Consider the following 22263-nt stretch of genomic DNA (forward strand, 5'->3'; position numbering starts at 1 on the left):
ACGACAGGCCATGCGATAGTGTGAATATAGTCACCACATAATAAAGAACATGATTGCACGGGAGCTCGGCATGTTGTTTCCGATACTTCTGGTGCCCTAGGATGCATGTTTGCATCAGCTCCAGTGTATTTACCTTCCTCTGTGGTGTGACCAGAAGTGCATCACATCAGCAGCATGGGAGACCCTGGTTCTGAAACCAGGAAGTAATTGTGTTCGCATGATCAGTGACGAGCATGATTTGAAGGTTGAAATTTTCTCTTTAATGTTATATTTTTACACCACTGATGGTTAGGTTTAGGTTTGGGCTTTGGGTTGGGGGATACAGTTTATAAAACATCCATTCCTCTTCACTGTACAGCCTGGCCAGCTGAAAACAACTTGCTTCACAGCTTGCTTTTGGCACACCTCTGTGGCATTACACCCAGAAAACTGAGCTCACACGTGTCCATATGCATAACAAATGTTCTCACTTTGGCCACTGGGCAGTGTTTCAAATTTCAGTAAGCACAGACCGATTTAATCTAAAGAAAAGTCAACCTCTCTTTACGATTTTACAGTATGATCCATCTGTAATAAAACCAGGTTACCATATATTAAAAAAATTGAGGGACACAAATGTTTTTTTTATCATTAAATGAATAGGTCATAGCTGTCCTATATTGTGGACTAAGCATGGCTATTGACCAATCAGCATCCAGGACCAAACTGTTTAATAATAATAATTATGTAAATTTCATTCAAGTCAATGGATTTCCATTGAAAATTAAGTAGGATACAGTAATTCACACATTTTACTATTGTTAGTCTGGTCTGCCAGAAAGCAAAGCTGATTGGTCCATGTTAATAAACATTTAGAGATGACATGCAGTTTTAACACTTCCAGTGTAGATAAGATTTTAGTTTAACTTATCCAGCTTTTGATCAAGTGTTTCAAATCGTTGTCTTCTACATTTGGTCAAAAACCTTTTGTGATGCTTAGCTTTAACACTATTGTTTCTATTAAAGACTATTAGCAAACTGTGATTCCAAAAACATGTTATATAAGGTTAATAAAACAGGGTTAATAAAATAGATATGTTTTTGTTGACTTTCCTAGTACTTAGGAATGATGTAATGCTGCTCATGGTGTGCATGATTCCACCTTGTATGTATCTGTGGTATGTGTGTTGTGGTTGGAAAAAAGTGTAAATTGCAGCCACCTCTTCTGCATATGTGTGCTTCATCCTTGGTCTAGCTTTAGGGGAAAAGCACCTGTTGAAGTATTTCTGCTTCATCTCCAGAGCAACTGAGAGTTCACCACATTTTGTTTTATTTATTAGGCCAGTAATCACTGATCCAGCCATTGGAAACAGCAGGTACATTACTACATGTGCCCTTTTATGGGAAAAATCACAACTCAGCTGAAGGCAATGTGTTCGCTTACAGATGTATAACTTTTATACTGGTGATCAGATTTTTCATTAAGTGGTAAGTGATTGCAACGATGGACAGACTTCACTCTGACCCACTCCCTTTGTTTGTTATTTGCACATCACTGTGGGCCGGCTGCTGTGGTGTTTATTGTCCAGATGGATGCATTAAAGCCAAGGGAACCTGCAACATGCTTCACAGATTTCAACACTTGCACTCACCCATAAAAGCAAAACGGCTCATTTAGAGAGGTGACCATAGGGGATGCAGGGTAAAGCGCTGATGCTTCCCCTGTTGACTCTAGACCTAGATCTCATCGACCTCAGGATAATTTATATTCTACAGCACACGTGTATATCTAGGGTTTACCATCACTATGGTATCCAGAGGACTCTAATGTTTCAGGGGGGGGGCCTCAAAACCTTTATGACATATTGAAATTGATAGATGCGAGAGGCATTCCAGTTTTTCCCTGACTTGGTTAATTTTGAAATGAATCACTGATTTCAATGGGACATTTAGGAATACTGCTATTCAAACAATTATGCAATTTTATTAATGCTGCTTTAACTCGCTTGAAGCTCTTTGTCAGTTAATAGTGTAGATATTTCACATGAAGCAATATATGGTAGAAATGTGACGATAACACAGGGCAGTCAGATGTCCTTACAATAGTGTAAGGAAAATGCACTCTCTTCACTCATCTGGTGGGTTAACAATTGATTTCTCACAAGAGTTCAGTGACGATGGGAAGTTTCAAGCGAGAGAGTCAGAAGAGTCTTTTGGAAGATGTTCTGTCATTAGGTAACTTTGTAGATAGGTAGTTGACCTAAAACATGTGCCTGAACTTTATTTTGTCATCAATATTTCTGGTTAAAATTTATGTCATGTAACCATTTGATTTTTGTTAATGTAGCCAAGTGGAGAAATTTCATGTAATTGAACTCCTCATGAATTGGACGTATCCCCTTTAAGAACCAGAGTTTTGTGACACCTGCTTTTCGGCACTCTCTCGTGTTAGAGACGTGAGAACATACATTGTGCAAGAGAGCTCCCAGTTTTGTACTCTGGTGGAGAATCCTTCGATAAATACCAAATTTTACACAAAATGCTTATAAACTGCATTAAATATATGTGTTCAGAAGAGTTATATGTTAAAACTGAGTGTTTGTTATGGATCGTTTTTGAAGAATGCATAGATTGCATGTGTGGAGTTCGACCACGTTTTGTGCTCATGCGAGGACATAGAATGTAAATTTAGAATGAATCATATCTCATTTAATGTTTTATAGCCCAGAGCAAGGTCGTAGATTTGGCCTGAACATTGAGGGGGTTGCACAGTGTTGCCAACTATTTTCAATGGAAAGTAGCTAAAGCCTGCTCGAAAAGTAGCTAAATGTCATCAGATGACGTCATGCGTCATTAGCATATTAATGACGTCATCGCGTCGTATTTGCATTCTGCCTAATTTGTCGGTACTGTAGCCTACTTCAGTTTATAATAACGGTTATCTCCCCTAAACCGTGCTCATACTGTTTTTATATAAGTAGCCGAATGTCCAGTAAAACGGTTCTCAATTACATACTTTCTGTTAGACAACGGAACGGAACGGAACTTAGCTAACGTTACATGTTTATGAGTTTGAAGAAGGTTTATTGTTGTGTTTGGATAAGTAAAATGTATAGAGTCTGTAAATATACGATCTGAATTCGGAGAGTTCAGAAACCGAACCGGAATGAACTAAAACTCTAATTAGTAGTGAATATAAGCGCATGCCAAGAAAAAACGGTCAAATTAAATGTTTTGAATTAAAACAAAGGAGAAGGCAGCTGCTATGTGATCACTGATTGGTTCCTGCTAACACAGCGTGCACATGCGCAGCTCATTCATGTCTATGTCCGCTGGCGTGCAGTCAACGGAATGTGCTGCTCCTCTCAGCCGCTCACTGAACAGAGCAGACGCAGCGGGGAAGTAAGACCTCACGCTTGCAGTACTGGCGATATTTGGAATTTGGAAAGTTGCTAAGGTTTGCCCAAAAAGTCGCTAGATTTGTCGCTAGTCGCTTTTTTGAAAAAATGTCGCTAAAGGGGTCTGAAAAGTCGCTAAAAATAGCGACAAAGTCGCTAAGTTGGCAACAATGGGGTTGCAACATGAAGCATTTACCCATGTTTCCATTGATCATAGTATAATAATAGGGTGGTTGTACTTACTTGTTTTGATTATGTGTGTGTGTATGGGGGGGAGTTCTATTACAGCTGATCTCCTGGACTTTCAAATTCAACAGTCTCTAGAATTTACTCAGAATGGTTCCAAAAACAAAAACCATCCAGTGAGCGACAGTTCTGTGGATGGGAATACCTTGTTGATGAGAGAGGTCAACAGAGAATGGAGATATTGGTTCCAACTGACAAAGTCTGTGGTAACTCAAATAACCCCTCTGTTACATTTTGGTGAGAAGAATAGCTATGAGAAGAAATGCTATTCTGAGATGCGGGTTGGCTCGAGGGGGACCTACACAAAATTAGGCAGGTGGTTTTAATGTTGTGGCTTATCGGTGTATATATGGCCCCATCAACCACTGTTTTTCTTTTTTTCAAACAGCCGTCAGAATATATCCCCAAATAATAATTTTTGTATCCCGTGTGGATTATTTTCAACTAACCGGCAACATTAATGACTTGATTTAAAATGGTTCTGTTGTGTCACAAATGCATTTTAAAAGTACAAATATTCTGTGTCATTTATGAGGTTATTAAAACTGCATGTATTTTGAATAAAGAGAACTGAACATATTTTTTTAGACGATTAACTATAGGATGTCACGCAACAGGACACTGCTGAAACCACTTGAAATGTGATGTCAGCTGCTACGCAGTTGTGTTTGATACCTGTCTCGGCCATTAGGGTTGTTGCAGATCTAGCAGAATTACAAACTGTCATTTTAACCAGTGTCTGTTAATGTCGTTCACAGATCATAAGGCGCAAGCAGGTGACTCTTACTGGGTTTGGATTACTTGACGTCAGATTTCTGTTATTTAATGACTTAACTATTATCATGCGCTTAGCAATTATTAGAAACCTTGGAAAATAGTTTCATGCTATCATGGCATAACATTTTATTTCATGCAATTACATACAAATTTACATCTAATTTGGAGGTAAGTAGAAATTAATTAATATGCAATTTCAATAATCTCTTTCTCCCTCTCAATATGTCTCCATCTCAAAGTCTTACATGCTCAATAATGTTATGTTTTTTATTAGTCTCAGACTGATAATGTCCTTTGCATATATTTGAAAAAATAATATTGAAAACGCATAACAAAGATGCATGTGAGGAGCAGATGATAATTTCACCTGCAATTATGTTCCCTTTCTGGCTTGATCTTTTGACAGTTTATTTCACAGAAATGCTTGGTTTATGTTTGTTTTATTCACTTGAAGAAGTTCACAGGAAAAACTAACATTGTGGAAATGCATATACAAAATCCATATACTAAAGATTACATGGATTTCAGTTGACATTTAATGCAATGCATCATGAGATTCTGGCCTCAGCATGAAGCCTGTGCAAGTCTTTTGAAATGGCCATGGCTTTAGAATGGAAAATTGAAATGCCAACTTACATCTTTTTCCTACACTGTTCTCTTCTGAATGTTAAACTGTTCTTTATCTGATGGATGGAGGTCTGGGCCATCTGCTGCTAAAATGAAATAAATGTGAAATATTTATTTATATGTTTTATGTGAAATGTTTTATGTGAAATAAAAGCTTAATAAAGAGCAAAAATAAGAATGAATTGAAAAATCTCTCTACTTCTGAGGAGAGCAATGCATATCTACACTGGAGTTGTATGTAATACAGTTCCCCTTCTGTCACTCACTCGACGTTGTGTCGATTGTAGTGACACAAGGGGTCTTCCTTGGCAGCCTCGCCTACCTCTGAACTTGTGAAAAGGCTAATGTTAAAATGGGCAGACAGAATTTGCATGTCCCGACCCCGGACATACGGGTATAAAGGAAAGCGGGCTTGCGTCTGTTAGTCAGATTTTTTCTTCGGAGTCAAGCGGTAGTGTGATCAGCGAGCTGTGTTCACTACTGCTTCACCCACCTCTGCAAGAGAGCTTCTGTTGGATCATTCTAGCAGCTTTCTCCTCTCTGCACGCTGTGCAGCCTCGGTCCCTGGGCGCTTCGACAGCACTTCTCTCATAAAAGAGAGTGATTTCTCTGAAAGAGTTTATTCTAAAAGAGCAACATACACTAGCGAGCATTGAACGTCCTTTTCAGGATGCTTCTTTGTAAAGATGCCCTTCCGCTGCTGTGTATTTCTTGGATGTGGCAGATATCTCTCCAGATCCGTTGGTCACAGACGCTGCCTCGTGTGCCTGGGTCGCGATCACACTGAGGTGGCGTTTGTGGAAAGTTCATGTTCTTACTGCGAGAAATCAGCCTCGTCCCATGTTTTGTCAGGTCCGAGCCGGTAGAACTCGGTAACATGGCACAACCGACCGGGTGTTCTGCTCACACACAGTGCCCTTCACCAAGTTGATCCAGTGCACCTTCTCTCCCAGGTTAGCCACTAAGCTCTCACTTCCTGGATGCTCTTCCTTTGCAGCCCTCTGGCCTGCGAGTTCAGCGGAGTAATTTGCCGCCAGACCCATGATGAGTCAAGTGCTCGTTGTTGGGCTTGGGCTCCACAGGCATAGTCCGGTCCACGGTACGGTCCCCCTGCCGGCAGGACCCACGTCTTCCTTGTGCAGTTCCGGCTGCCCCCTGGTCGCCGTGTCTGTTGTAACTCCTGCCTTGTCAGGTAGGATCTACCACCGCACCATGTCCACGTGTGGTTTGACAACCCCCGTGTGTATTGACCAGAAGTTACCTCCCCCAGTCTGGGCAGGTTGTGGTCTCTGCAGAGCCTTTTCCCCCTGAAAAAATAGGAACAGAAAAGGACGCCTTGCCAGACACCTATAGCGTTAAGATAGCCCCAGCTGCTTTAAACTCTATGAGAGAAAAATATAGAGAGAAAAGGCCGTGGCTGCCAGGCTTGCTCCCACGCTAGTCATGCCACCTGTTCCCGTGCGGGTACTGGGAACCTAAGAGCAGTATATGACACCTTTTATTGGGGGCGTTGGGGAGGGTTACGTGCGGCCGACACAGCTACACAGTCGACACAGCGTCGAGTGAGTGACAGAAGGGGAACATCATGGTTACTGTTGTAACCTCCAATTCTTGATGGAGGTAGTGTCCCCCTTGCCATGACACAGTTCCTACCAATGTAATATGCCGTACCTTATTCACGGCTCCTCAGTTCAAAAGCCTGACTGACAGACGCACGCCCGCTTCCCTTTATACTCGTAAGTCCGGGGGCGGGACATGCAAATTCTGTCTGCCAATTTCACATTGGCCTTTTCTAGTTCAGAGGTATGCGAGGCTCCCAAGGAAGACCCTTGTGTCACTATAATCGACACCGTCTCGTTCCCTCCATCAGGGAACTGAGGTTACAACAGTAGACATGACGTTAATACAATTACAGTTACAAATTATAATCATTACTGAATATCAATTTGAGTGACTAGACAAACTGGAAAATTAATTTTATTTGCAAAAAAAATTGTATTTGGTGTGTCCCTCTTTTGTTTTAAGAACAGCATGCACTCAAACTTGCGTGGTCAGGCCCAATTCAGTGCATATTACATATTCATCAACTTAAAGGCATATTTCTGTGCTGAGTCCTGAAACCCATCTTGCATTCTGTTTTCTCTACATTCTTAAAGGGATTCAAGAGTTTTGAATCAAAGTTTACTCACCTCTGTTTGGTATTTTTAAGTGATTGAGTTGCGTGGATAATCATAAAGGCTTTATGTTATCTGATAGAGCTAGGAAGCTGAATCGATCACTGGCTTCAAATCCCTCTAAGCTTCAGAGATCCCAAAGATATCTGCTAACCCCCTATTGGGCTATGCAACAGGCCACACAGCTAGGAAGCAATTTCCACTGCATTTTTACTGATTGCTTTATTCTTTTTCTTTAAAGGATTTAAAACAGACTGATTAATCAGAGCACTCAAAATACCAAAAATCAAAACAGTTTCCATCTGGAATATGATCAGAGGGTACATGTAACTAACAGAAATAAAATTTTGCTTTTCAAGAAGTAATTGACAAGAACTATCACAAAGGTGTGTTGCAAAGTAAAAACAAAGTCAAATTTAGCAGGTTAGTCAAATAGAACTATTAAATGAAATTATTGTGTAGAATGTGTAGAAAAATACTTTCAGTAAGGATCTAATTAAACTTTGTGGGAATAATGAGATGGCATGTTATATGTGGTTCTCTTACGAGAGGTTCTCTCGTATTGCATAAGCTAGCTTACGCTACGGGAAAGATTCATCTTTTCTGAGATATTGAAGCCAAAAAATTATCCTTAATTTTTGTATCCATTGTCAACGCAGTGCGGCAGCTGCAGACCTTGAGCGGGCTAGCTAGCGAGCTCATAGGTTGCTCTGTGGCAACTGCTGTAGCCTATAGACGAGCTTGGGCGAACTCGCATCCAATGAGAGGCGTCCGCGCACTCACTGCATCAAAGCCCGCCAAAATGGGCGTGACTTGAGTGCATATAAGCGTAGTTCGTAGGCTGGAACCCTGATTTTCATCTCTTCAGCGAAGCTCTTCGCATCGCTGACCTGGAAGCCGCGTCGCCGTTCGAGGGGCATCAAGCAAGCGTGGACAGCGCTAGAAGAAGCCGGCCGTCTCAGCCACCTTCAGCCATCCTGTGAGCTACGCCATCCGACGACGTATCCTTTTATTCAGCAAGCTAGTTCTCACGAACTATTCACAAAAGAGTACGAGCGTCTTTTCCAAGATGCCTCGCTCCACTTGCACCTCATGTCGCGCCCTTCTCAGCACAGGAGACCGCCACATCATCTGCGCTCTCTGCCTGGGACTGGGGCACGCAGAGCTTGCCCTCACTGAGGGCGGATGCAATTTCTGCGAGGAGCTACCGATGTCGACCCTGCGGGCTCGACTCGAAGCGCTCAAAGCAGAAACCGCTGCGCCGCCTTACCTTCAGCCGCGCAGGAAGAAGCGCCGCTCACAAAGGCTGCCGGAAACTGTGGTTGAAGCGACTGCCTCGCCGGAGCCTCTCCCTCGAGCATCGCTTTCACCCTCCCCGTCCCCCCGGGACGCTCAGTTGCCGCCGAGCGGCCGCACTGCTGCCATCTCGGATGACGAGGCGGAGGATAAGGGCCGCTGTTCCATCATGGCTTCGGACAGCGAGGAGTGGTCAGGCTCCCAAGCCTCCTCCTCGGCCCAGGAATCCAGCAGGACCCGCGCCGAGTCGAAGGGAGTTAACACGCCTCCTCACACAGGCCGTCGACCGCCTCGGGCTCGAGTGGTCACCGCCCCCTGAGCAGGCACCCAACAGACTCGACGGCTGCTTTCTTCAAAGCCATCGCCGCTCTACACCCGCGGCCCGGGCCGCTCCCTTCCTGCCGGAATTACACACGGAGCTTGCAAAGTCGTGGAACGCTCCTTTTTCAGCCAGGTCCCGTTCCCATGTCTCCACCTCTCTCGCGTCGGTGGACGGCGCCACTGAGAAAGGCTACTCCTCCATCCCCCCCGGTCGAGGACTCGGTAGCAGACTTCCGCCTATGTTGGCCGCGCCTATTCCGCCGCCGGCCAAGCCGCATCTGCTCTGCACTCAATGGCCGTTTTACAGATCCTACAAGCAGACCTTCTTCGGGAGTGGGATGAGAAAGGCAGGCACCCAGAGGCTGTTACTGATCTATGAAGCGCGACAGACCTCGCCCTTCGCGCTACCAAAGCTGCAGCCCAAGCTCTAGGGAAGTGCATGGCCTCGCTGACTGTGACCGAGAGACACTTGTGGCTAACACTAGCCGACATGGGAGAAGCAGAGCGCTCCACGTTCCTCAACGCACCGCTCTCTCCAACCGGTCTCTTCGGCTCCGTGGTGAGTGGCATTGTTGACTGCTTCTCAGAAGTCCAGAAAGCAACCCAAGCCATGAACCTCTTCCTGCCGCGTCGCGCTAGCTCCTCTGCAGGCCACTCACGTGATCAGCCTCCTGCACGAACCTCTTCACAGCGCCCAGTTCAACAAACTCAGACTTCTCAGCGTCGACAGGGCGGCCGCCCTCGATCGTGCTCAGACAGCCGCCACAGACCGCCGCCCCCCCGCGGGCCTCGATCTAAGGTAACGCTGAAACCCGAGAAGCCGAAGTCTTCCTAACTGTGTTGAACAAACGACGACTCAGTCCCGCCACGGCCGGACCACCGTCAAAGCTTCGCCCCCTGTCAGTCCCCTTCTCTCAGGCTACTGCAGTGGTGAATTTAGCAGCCAACAAGCCGGTGACACTGCCCGCTTGCCTGCACTCAAACGCCGTTTTCACGGCGACCCAAATAAATCTTGTAAAGAGCAAACATGTCTTATGTGTAGAAAATGTGCCCACAACCCAGTGTTCACCCCTACACACAAGCATAACACATCCCGTGCCCCTATCAGAGCACGCTCTCATAAAGCGGTTACGAACCGCTCGAGCGTCAGAGTCAATGAAGGTGCCCACAAATGCGTGCGCGCGTCCATTCTCTGCCCGCTCTGTCACACGACCAGCCCTATGTGTAGAAAATGTGCCCACAATCCAGTGTTCACCTCTACACACAAGCATAACACATCCCGTGTCCCCACCAGAGCACGCTCACATAAAGCGGTTACGAACCGCTGGAGCGCTAGAGTCAATAAATGCGCCCACGAATACGTGCGCGGACCCATTCTCTGCCCGCTCTGTTACACGGCCAGCAAACATTCCTCTGTGTGTAAGTCCTGTGCCCATGACTATGCTTGCGCATCACGTAACAGATGTGACTCTTTCCCCATTCATTCCAATCGGGAAGTCACTCACAAAACAGCCTGTTCATGCTGTCTGCGAGCAATCATGCATAAACACACTAAACGCGCTCACACATTTTTTTCAGCGCTCTGTGTGCGGCAATCAGAGCGAATTGGCCATTCACCCTCTAGCGTTACGCTTCAAAGCGTGGGAAGCTATTCCAGGGATATCCAAGTGGGTGTTAAGCACAATACAACAGGGCTATTTGCTACAGTTCGATCGCCGCCCTCCTCGCTTCAGAGCACGGCTCGAAACCACTGTGAACACGGAAGCAGCGTGCATGCTTCGTTCAGAAATAGCAAGCCTTCTGTGCAAAAGGGCCATAGAGAAAGTGCCACCCTCTCTGAGCGAGTCGGGGCTTTACAGCCGTTATTTTCTTGTTCCCAAGAAAGATGGCGGCCTCAGACCCATATTAGATCTCAGGGTTTTGAACAAGGTGCTTGCAAAAGACCGTTCAAAATGCTTACATTCAGGAAACTCCTCGCGCATGTGCGCCAGGGGGACTGGTTTATCTCTCTCTATCTGAAAGATGCATACTTTCAGATTCAGATAAATCCCCGTCATAGGCCATTCTTGAGATTCGCCTTCGACGGCCAGGTTTATCAATACACCGTCCATCCGTTCGGCCTGTCCTTAGCACCCCGTACTTTCACAAAGTGCATGGATGCGGCGCTCGCACCCCTGCGGAGTCAGGGTTTGCAAATTTTGAACTATTTGGACGACTGGCTGATTATGGCACAGTCACATATGGAGCTCCTGTCTCACAGAGCAGTTCTCCTCAGCCATCTGAACAGTTTGGGTCTTGCAGTCAATTGGACCAAGAGCTCACTACAGCCCAGTCAGACAATTTCCTTCCTTGGAATAGAACTAGACTCCGTGGCAATGACGGCTCGCTTATCTACACAGCGCGCGCCGTGTTCAGCGACTAGCCGCATCTTTTCAGATGAACAGCCTCACGCCACTCCAGAGAGTGCTAGGTTACATGGCCTCAGCCGCAGCAGTACTTCAGCTTGGTTTACTGCACATGCGCCCACTTCAGCATTGGCTAAACACCCGCGCGTCTCGCCGGGCTTGGGCCACAGGCCGCCAGCCCATCAAGGTGACTCAGACCTGTATTTCAGCTCTGCAGCCCTGGACAGTGGCCGAATGGTATCAGCGGGGAGTGACAATGGGAGCTGTATCTCGCCGAAAAGTCATCTCGACAGACGCGTCCAACACGGGTCTACGAGGGCTCTCCGGTTTTCGGCCTATGGTCAGTTCAGGAAAAGCTCCTTCACATAAATTGTCTGGAAATGATAGCAGTCGAGTACGCACTCGTGCGCTTTCTCCTGGTCATTCATGGTCACCACGTCCTGGTCCGTTCGGACAACAGATCTGTGGTATCCTACCTAAACCGTCAGGGCGGTGTCAGATCCAGGAACCTATTCCATCTGACGAAACGCATACTGAGTTGGTCCCAGTGCCACCTGCGCTCGCTGAGGGCGACGCACATGCCAGGCCACCTGAACGACGGCCCGGACAGACTGTCCAGAGACAATATTCCCCCAGGGGAATGGTCCCTGCATGCTCAAACAGTCCAGACGTTATGGCACCTATTCGGCAGAGCAGAGATAGACCTCTTTGCGTCCAAAGAGAACTCTCACTGCCCAATATTTTTCTCGAAAAGCGAGGATGCGCTGGCCCAGGACTGGCCCAGACGCCCGCTTTACGCCTTCCCTCCCGTCTCGCTATTGCCACAGGTAATGCAGAGGATCAGGGAAACGCGTCACTCGGTGCTCCTCATAGCCCGCGTTGGGAGAATCAGACATGGTTCCCGGAGCTTACGCAGCTGTCACTGACAGCGCCGTGGCCCATCCCAGTGAGAGCAGATCTCCTCTCTCAAGCTCGCGGCACAATCTGGCATCCCCACCCAGAGCGCTGGGCTGCATGCGTGGGTGATCAACGACTACCCGTCGCTCTGCCAGAAGGAGTAATAAACACCATCATACACGCTAGAGCCCCTTCCACGAGAAGACTCTATGCGTCAAAATGGTCTGTGTTCTCAAAATGGTGCACCGACAGAGACCTGGACCCGCGGACATGTGGGGTGTCGTCGCTGCTCGTATTTCTACAAGAGCTGCTGGATAAGGGCAGATCCCCATCCACGCTCAAAGTGTATGTGGCGGCCATTGCGGCGTTCGCTGAACCCCTGCACGGCCAGTCATGGGGTAAAAACGAGCTGGAGAGCTAGAAGGATGAACCCCCCGCGCCCCCCATCGGTTCCTATCTGGGATCTTTCTATAGTTCTCGAAACTATGAAAGCCCCCCCTTTCGAACCACTTCAATCCGTGGATTTGAAATACCTTTCACTCAAAGCCGTTTTTCTGACTGCCCTGTCATCAGTCAAACGTGTGGGAGACCTTCACGCGCTGTCTGTCAGCGCTGCGTGTCTTGAGTTTGGACCAAGTGACTCCAAGGTAATTTTAAAGCCTAGACACGGCTATGTTCCCAAGGTGATCGGTACTCCTTTCAGAGCACAGGTCATTTCCCTATCGGCGCTGCCAGCACCGATAGCTGAACGCGACACCAATCTCCTTTGCCCGGTCAGAGCACTGAGATTGTATACTGCGCGCTCCGCCGCTTTCAGACGCTCTGAGCAGCTTTTCGTTTCGTTCGGAGGGCGCACCAAAGGTCTCGCCGCCTCGAAACAGACACTATCTAGATAGATAGTGGACGCTATTGCTGCTGCATACGCGTCAAAAGACCTGCCATGCCCGTTGGGCATTAGGGCTCACTCCACTAGAGGCATGGCATCCTCGTGGGCATGGTCCAGCGGGATTTCCATTCATGACATATGTGTGGCAGCGGGATGGACTTCCCCCTCCACCTTTGTCAGATTTTACAATATGGAAGTGCCCGCTCTGCAGGCAAAACTGCTAGCGGTTTAATACGCTACAGCTCCCCTGGTGAGCTGCACTGATGGGACACATTCCACACAGACCGGCACCGCCGCTCTGTCGTTCCCTTCCCACTATGTGCTTATGTATTACACAATCAATGACCCGCATTCTTGCCGGCCAAATATTATTTCCCCACTCATAAGGGCTCCCCCGGGTCCCCCCTTAATTCCCTGGGGCTCATACAGTGGATGCTTGGCGCGCACGGTGTTGACAATGGGTTCCCGTAGCGTAAGCTAGCTTACGCAATACGGGAGAACCTCTCGTAAGAGAACGTATCGGTTACCTAACGTAACCTCAGTTCTCTCTAGATGAGGGAACGAGTATTGCGTAGCCGGCCGTGCTCGCGCCACGAGCGACTTTTCACTTCAGTCAATGAAAACCAGGGTTCCAGCCTACGAACTACGCTTATATGCACTCAAGTCACGCCCATTTTGGCGGGCTTTGATGCAGTGAGCGCGCCGACGCCTCTCATTGGATGCGAGTTTGCCCAAGCTCGTCTATAGGCTGCAGCAGTTGCCGCAGAGCAACCTATGAGCTCGCTAGCTAGCCCACTCAAGGTCTGCAGCTGCCGCACTGCGTTGACAATGGATACAAAAATTAAGGATAATTTTTTGGCTTCAATATCTCAGAAAAGATGAATCTTTCCCGTAGCGTAAGCTAGCTTACGCAATACTCGTTCCCTCATCTAGAGAGAACCGAGGTTACGTTAGGTAACCGATACGTTTCCAGGTTTCTGCATTTCTTCTTTTTGGAGTTTTGAAGTAGAATAGTGGCATTTTTACAGAGCCATAGCGGAGCCCGCATTAGAGTTGTCAGCCTGTGTGTTGAGTGGTGAGGTAATGCTATAGAGACATATTAAAGCTAAGGACAAAAAAGTGTAATGTTATGTGCAAATTGAAAAAGTTCTATTGTAATGAGAAACCGCTTTGCAGCTCATCTGGGTGATGAGAGGTGGCTGTGACCCTCTTGTGTTTCCAAAGGTTGGTACCATATTTTATATCTGACAGAATTTTTGTCTTATGTCAACAAAGGGATACACATACGCAGGAAATCATCTTTCCCAATACTTTCAAATATAATACACGTTGTTTGGATGATCTGTTGTGTTGCAATGTGGCAATTTTGCTCCAAAAAGTCTTGAAAGCCTTATATGAAGTTAATGCACTGGCTTAGCTCATGCTTCTCACATAATAGGTATTTTAAGCTATTCTCACTAAAATTCCATATTGAAAAGTGAGCCCGCATAAGCTTCCATCTGGACATAACTCTAGTATTGGAGTCACTGGGAGAATATGTATTCAATCCAGAATCTCTCTTCTTGTCTTAAATAGACAGAATAAAACAGCTGATATAATTTGTTGTTACTTGAGAAATGCTGTTCCAGAACATAGATATGCATCATACAAAGGTACACGAAAAATATTGTGTGGCAGGGCAGAGGGCGGGGCCGGGTCGTGACTAATAACCTGGTATAACCTGATAACCTGGTCCCTTATCAGGCTAATTAAGCCTCCGAGAGGGATAAAGGCTGATTGTGGGTGGTGGTGCGGGAGAGAGAGATCGTTTACGGACATGTCCGTCATGTGTGTGTTTGTGTCTTTTTAAGTTTACCATTAAAACTATTATTTATATTTCCAAGGCGGTTCTCGCCTCCTTTCCATCGAACTGCTTTACATATTGAAATGAAGACTAAATGGTGACTTTCCATAAACATCAGAGAAACCAAAATTGATTAGATTATAGCTAAGGAACAGCAATTTAATTATTACATTTAATCGGATTAACCCTAAAATGTTGGGATTTCCCAGCACCATTTTATGAGTATGAGTATTGATACTTCCTTTTCTGTACTCACCGATACAGATACCGTTTTTTTTTTTTTTCATATTGCAACGTTACTGAGCGATGACTTAAACAAAGAGACAATGACGATGGAGTGAAGAACCCAGGTGCAATTTATTTGAAAAAAGTGAGATAAAAAATATCCTAACTACAAACATGTAACATAAACTTGACTTGACTTGACTTAAACTTGACTTGGCATAGCATGACAACGTTACCAAACACAATACCTGACCAAGGACAATGGTAAAACATGAGGGTTAAATACATGACATGGGATAACCAATAAACAAAAAGAACTCTAAACAAGATAACAAGACAATCAACCAATGAAAACAAAACACATGACATGAAACAGGAACTAGAAATGTCTAAAGACATGAAAAACATGAATCAACAAAATACACATATTCCCCCCACTAAGGGGCCAAACACATTAACAAAAACACATAAAACATTACATAATTTTCAAAGTTCTGTAGGGAGCTTGGGGGGTCTTGAGGTGTGGCTTGGAATGGCATGGCCTGGCGAGAGAGGGCATGGGGCATGGGACCAGGGCAGAGTCAATGGAAGGTGGGGCCCTGAGCGGCTCGAGGGGTGGAGCCGTGGAAGGTGGGGCTGTGAGAGACTTGAGAGTTTGAGCCATGGAAGGCGGAGCTGTGAGAGACTTGAATGGCGACACCAGGGAACTTGGTACTAAGAGAGTAGCCTAAGACTCGAAGGGCCAGGATGGAGCCGGAGGCAGGGAGGACCAAGGAGGATGCTGGAGGCTCGGTGGAGCAAGGCAGAGCTGGAGGATCGGAAGACTGAGACGGAGCCGGTGGAGCTGAAGACCAGGGCGGAGCCGTAGGGATGGAGGGCCCCGGTGGAGCTGACAGATTGGAGGGAGAAGGCGAAGCCAGAGGATCGGAGAGTCAAGGCAGAGCCAGGTGACTGACAGATCAAGGAGGAGGTGGAGGGACGAGTGACCCGGGTAAAGCCAACAGGCTGAAGGACCACAGTGGAGCCGAGGGATCGCCAGGACATGGCGGAGTCCAGGGCTTGGAGGGTCCAGATGGGTCAGAGGGTCAAAAGTTCTCCATGCCTGACCATGAAGAAGCATCCATAGGGTGGGTACATGGCTTGGCAGCCATGACATGGAACTCCGGTTTGATGGCCATGACGTGGAACTCCGGCTTGATGGCCATAACATGGAACTCTGGCTAGGCGGCCATGATGTGGAACTCTGGCTCAGCGGCCATGATGTGGAACTCTGGCTCATTGGCCATGATGTGGGATGCTGGCTCGTTGACTATGATGTGGGACTCTGGCTTGGCATCCACCTCCCCCACAGTGAACGTACAACCAATAATCTGTAGGGCAAGGTCGATATACTGAGCCAGATTGAGGGGACTGCAACCACCAGACATCAAGGAGGAGATTGGCTCTTTCAGTCCAAAACGGAAAATGTCTTTGAGGGTGACCTCATTAAAGTCCACTCAGCATGCCAGAGCGCAGAAGTCCTCCCCCACAGGGGACGATTCCCCTGACGTAGGTGTAGGGTTTGGATTGCTGGGTTAATTTTGGTTGGTCAGATATTTCTGTAACGAAGCTGCTGGAGCTGGCAATGACAAAGACAATCAACCAATGAAAACAAGATACATGAACATGGAGGGAAACATGAAATCACATGACATGAATTCAGATGCCCCAACACATGAACAAAACACATAAAACTTGACATAATGTTCAAAGTTCTGAACATGGAGCTGGTGGGGGGTCTTGAGGCGTGGCTTAGCATGGTGTGTGGCTTGGCCTTGCGAGACAGGGCGTGGGGCATGAGACAAGGGCAGAGTCAATGGAAAGTTGGGCCCTGAGAGGTTTGTGGGGCGGAGCTGTGGAAGGTGGGGCTGTGAGAGACTTGAGGGGTGGAGCCATGGTGGAGCCATGGTTGTCAATAATTTGTCCAGATGTCCATGGATGTCAAGATTTTAACCCCTTTTAATCTCCTTTAACCATTCTTAATAATACTTGGCTATATGAAAGTTTCCATTGTTCTTCCATTATTTTCTGTGGCATTTGTAATAATATGGCCATAACCACTTCAAACCATGGATTGCTCCACATTACTGTGCTTAGGCTAATGTAGGTAAACTTTATCATAATATATATATATATATATATATATATATATATATATATATATATATATATATATATATATATATTAGGGCTGTCAATGGATTACAATTTTTTATTGAATTAATTACATGGTGTCCCAATAAATTAATCGCAATTAAGTCGCATATACAAATATTTGCTGATAAAGCCCCTGATTTAACAATAATTCAATATATAATGATGAAATAATTATACATAGTTATCTTTAAATATTAAAAATGATATATATATATATATATATATATATATATATATATATATATATATATATATATATATATATATATATATATACCACAGTTAGTTGAGGTCCTGGAATCTGATTGGTCGAGAGACATTCCATGAGCACTGACGATGTGACACCATCAGCACTCTTCACTGTGTGTGTGTATCACTCCACGTTCATGCTGTTCTAAACTAAAGTGTATCTGTTAGGAGTTACTGGTTTTATTTTTGAAATTACATATGTTAGCCAGCAGGTGGTGGCAAAAGATCATTTTTGTGTGTAATATGAGTCAGTTGGTGACCTAAAGTGAATCCGTTAGTCATTGTTTACATAGAACAGCGCTCTGTGATCGCTGGTATTACTAATACATTACCAAAACTAGGAAATAGCTTTAAACAGACAACTTCAGGATTAAGGCTCATGCTGAGAGACACAACAGACTGATGATATATTACAGAACTCAAGTGCTTACCTTTTATCAGAGTTTCCACATTGGATACATACTGTTTAAAATGGCAGAGGACATCGCTGTTTCTATAGTGAATGACACTCGCACACCAGCTACCACGAAATAGAGAGGAATACCCCTGCTTGGAGTCTATTTTCCACTGAGAAAGCTTACCTCATCTCTGATTGGGTGTGGCAACACGTGACTGCACACTCTCCATCTCTCTTTCTCTCTCTCACACACACATCCAGCCATCTATCCTTGTTTATCCAATAACTTGATAGAAACAGCACAAGCTGTGATACTATTTCTGAAGTGAACTTTTTGAATTATTAACGGAGGCTCTGACGCATACTTTGTTTTGAACCAGCAACGGCAGATTCTGATTCGTCGTGTAAGAATGTAGTTCCATGCACAAATGCGTTTTTATGAGCGTAGTCGGTTTTTCCTCATTTTTTATAAGTGCGATATGGCCCTACATCAGCACTGCTGTAATTACCTACGGCCGAATAACAGCAGTGCTGATGTAGAGCCATATCGCACTCTTGCTCGATGTGATATTGCTTAAATAAATATATATATATATATATATATATATATATATATATATATATATATATATATATAGTATATATATATATATATATATATATATAAAAGTTAATTTTCTGTTCATTATTTGCCCCAAAGCAGCCTCATTCACTGCGCTTAGTGTGACCTGCTCATGACACACATTACATGTATGTTGAGGACTGGATGATGTCACATGTGCTTATGGTCTCCTTCCCCTCTGATGCAATAGCACTTAGCACATACACTCACACCATTTGACATGTTTATTGGCAGAGCAGGGTTATGTTCAAGATATATGTTTGACTTGGATAGACTCTAATCTTTTAAACAAACAAACTGCAATCCAGAGCCAAGACCCGACACCCAGCTGGCAAGGCCTGTGGTTAGCACTGATATGAAAGTTACCTCGCTTCCCACACAAACACAAACACACTGTCTGTTTGCCTAAGCTTTGTCTATTTCCCAAAGAGAGTTCCAGGATTTTCTGCCATAAATGATAACAATTGCGGGAAAAAAAACTAGAATCACCACCAATTATTATTTATTTAGGGTTAGTATTGTTTATTGACTATCTGATTTCCTCTCTTTCTCTCTCCAGGGTTTCCTCCCTGCATATCTTTGGCCTACATCAGATGCTGCCACTTGGTTGGGAAGGTCAAGGCTCATCGGATGCTACTGACCCATGATGCTACCCTGGGCACATCCGTTCTTCCTCCCACTGAGTCATCCTTCATGGATCATTGATATGCACCCTGCCAGGGTATGGCCTTTTACCACTCTCAGGCCCATTTGAGGGGGTTTGTGATGGAGGACATGCTGAGTGGCTCCATTCTCTCATTTCAACCCTGACCCTGATCAATCATTTAGTCACCCCACCACCTCTCTGTTGTAACACTTCCCATGTTCCCAGCTCTGTTCCAAGTGCTGCACTGGTTTGGATTTGTTATAAGCTATTAGTCTATATGACCTGATAAGGGAGTGGCCGATGGAGAACAAACAATCTGTTTCCAAATGCATCCGTCATAGCGCACTTGTATTTGACTTTGGAAATTAGATCCTTGTCTGGAGCACTTTGACTTTGGAATATTTGGTCAGACTGACTGCTGTATTAAACATTTCAAGTTTTAGTAATCCCCAGTAATCTTTCCAATAGCATGTACTGCATCAGTGCCCTGTAATGGTTTTGTTGGCTTTTGGGGTATTCTTCTGTTTTTAAGTATTTTTGTTCATGTCTTTTATTGTGAAATGTTTAATATTATGAAGGTCTTTTTTCCTGTTGCTCTTGTTTATTGTTTCCAGGTGTGCCTTTTAATTAGTCACATTAAATTCAATTTGTCCTTGTATATTTAAGTCCTCCTGTTTCCCTTGTTTCTCTGATCATGTTCTGTATAGATGTTGGGGAGCCTTGCGCCCTTCCGTTAGGACATTTTGGACATTTGGACACTTGCATTTTGATTTTTCCATTTGGAGGCTTGCATGTGGACTCCTGCATTTTGCTGCTTGAATTTGGACTGTTGTATTTCGATGCCTGCATTACGACACTTGCATTTTAAATCCCATATTTAGATGCTTACATGTGGACCCCTGCAAGGTGGGGGGAAGCTCAGTAACATTCATTTGAAAAATCAGCGGCTTACATTTTGCATGCATCTAATCTGACTTTCCAAAAGGAAGTTACATTTTGGAGTGGTTCAGTGATTTACAAGATCACCATCATTTGCTGAAAGTCCATAGTAGGTCAGTCTGTGTGTTTAGAGACACTGGAAGGTGTAGTGTCACTTGAGGTTAAAGAGATAGTTCAACCAAAAATGAAAATTCTGTAATCATTTGCTCATGTGGTTTCAAAGCCGGATTATTTTCTTTCTTCTGTAGAACACATCAGTCGCCATTCACATTTTTGCATAATTGATCCATATAATCGAAGTGACTGGTGACTCCGTTTGTGTTCCAAGGAAGAGAGAATGTCATATAGGTGATAATATGATGACAGAATAACATTTTTGGGTGAACTTGCCCTTTGAGAGCAGCCTGATCTAATGAAATTTACGTGAAGATGACAACATTTTTGCAATAAAAAATGTACGTGCTGTATAACACGTTTGGCTGCTGTTTTGCAGTGAGTGTGCTAAAAGCAACTAAAATGTTGTTGTGTTTAGATGAGATTTTAAGGTGAATTTTAGATGGATGTTTTTAAAACATACCTCCCTAAAGTAAAACTTTTGCCTGAACCTAACCAATATTTTTGAAAATGTAAATGAGAAATTTAAAAAAGACATCCTTGGGGGCCTGGGTGGCTCAGCGAGTATTGATGCTGACATTATCACCCCTGGAGTTACGAGTTTGAATCCAGGGTGTGCTGAGTGACTCCAGCCAGGCCTCCTAAGCAGCCAAATTGGCCCGGTTGAGGGGAGGGTAGTGTCACATAGGATAACCTCCTCGGGGTTGCTATAATGTGGTTCTCGCTGTCAGTGGGTGCGTGGTGAGTTGTGCGTGGATGCCGGAGAATAGCGTGTAATGCGCTCAACAAGCCACGTGATAAGATGCACTGATTGACGGTCTCAGACGCAGAGGCAACTTAGATTCCCACCCGGATTGAGGAGAGTGACCACGAGGACTTAGCATTCATTTTGAATTGGGCATTCCAAATTGAGGAGAAAAAAAAGACATCCTTGCCAAACTAATCCTTAAACCTAATCATTGGTGTTTTAAAATGCAGAAGTGAAATGAAAAATCTAATTTTCTGAAGCAGCCACCTCATTTCGTGTCCCTTCTATGTGTCGACATTTCTGTGTCACGTGTCAGCTTGAGTTCATGGCTGGACTTGAAACGTAGTGTACCGATTGTAAGTCTGTATCAGGTGAGCTACCGTGAAAGTTAATCACTTTGCAATAAGTGTAGTTGGGTCTGTCATACAAGCATTTAAATGTATAGTTTTTGTAAAAATGCATTGTAAAAGTGTGTCTATATCATAAAATAGCAGGTTCTGAGTTATAGAGAGAAAAATAAGTATTTATGAAGTGATTATGAGCCATTAAAGTCATGATTTGAGTGAAAGTGAATAAAACACACATTGTTGTAGTGCCTCTAGTGTTCATTTCACCTGGAAACTGCTGGGAATCGTACCTGGAGACACATATAACAAGTTTTGCAAAATGTATAATGAGTCACGTTTTCACTATGAGACCAGGATGAACAGTCTGGCCAGAGCTGTGGTGTATGACAAGGGTATTCAACAGGGGGTCCGCAGTGATACTGCAGGGGTCCGCAAATTATTGCTTGATCCACCATTGGCACGCGAGCGACAGCGAAAGAGTGAAGTAGAATTTTACTCTATCCACATGTCCTTGAAGTCCTTCACAGCTGCATCCAAATCTTAAAGTGTAACTAAATTGCACTATTCAGTAGAAGCGTGTCAGCTAAGACCAGCATGACCAACTAAGACCACCTCCAGCTAAGATCCATATGACCAGCCTGATGAGCTAAGACCAGCCTGACCAGCTAAAGAAGTGTTCAAAACCCCTTTAGAACCAGCCTGACCAGCTATGACCTGGCTGGGCGACCAGCTAAAACGAGCCAACCAGCTTATGCTGGTTTTAGCTGCTCTTTTCAGCAGTGCATCATTTAATGATTATTTCAATGGCTTTGCAATATAAACATCACGAAGTATGTACATAAAATAATATGTGACCGTAGCACCATATACGTTTTTATAGGCATAAAATGCTAAATTTTATACAATATTTAACAGTGGTACTGGCTCCATC

This window comes from Xyrauchen texanus, chromosome 40, assembly GCF_025860055.1.
Source record: "Xyrauchen texanus isolate HMW12.3.18 chromosome 40, RBS_HiC_50CHRs, whole genome shotgun sequence".
Classification (NCBI taxonomy): Eukaryota; Metazoa; Chordata; class Actinopteri; order Cypriniformes; family Catostomidae; genus Xyrauchen; species Xyrauchen texanus.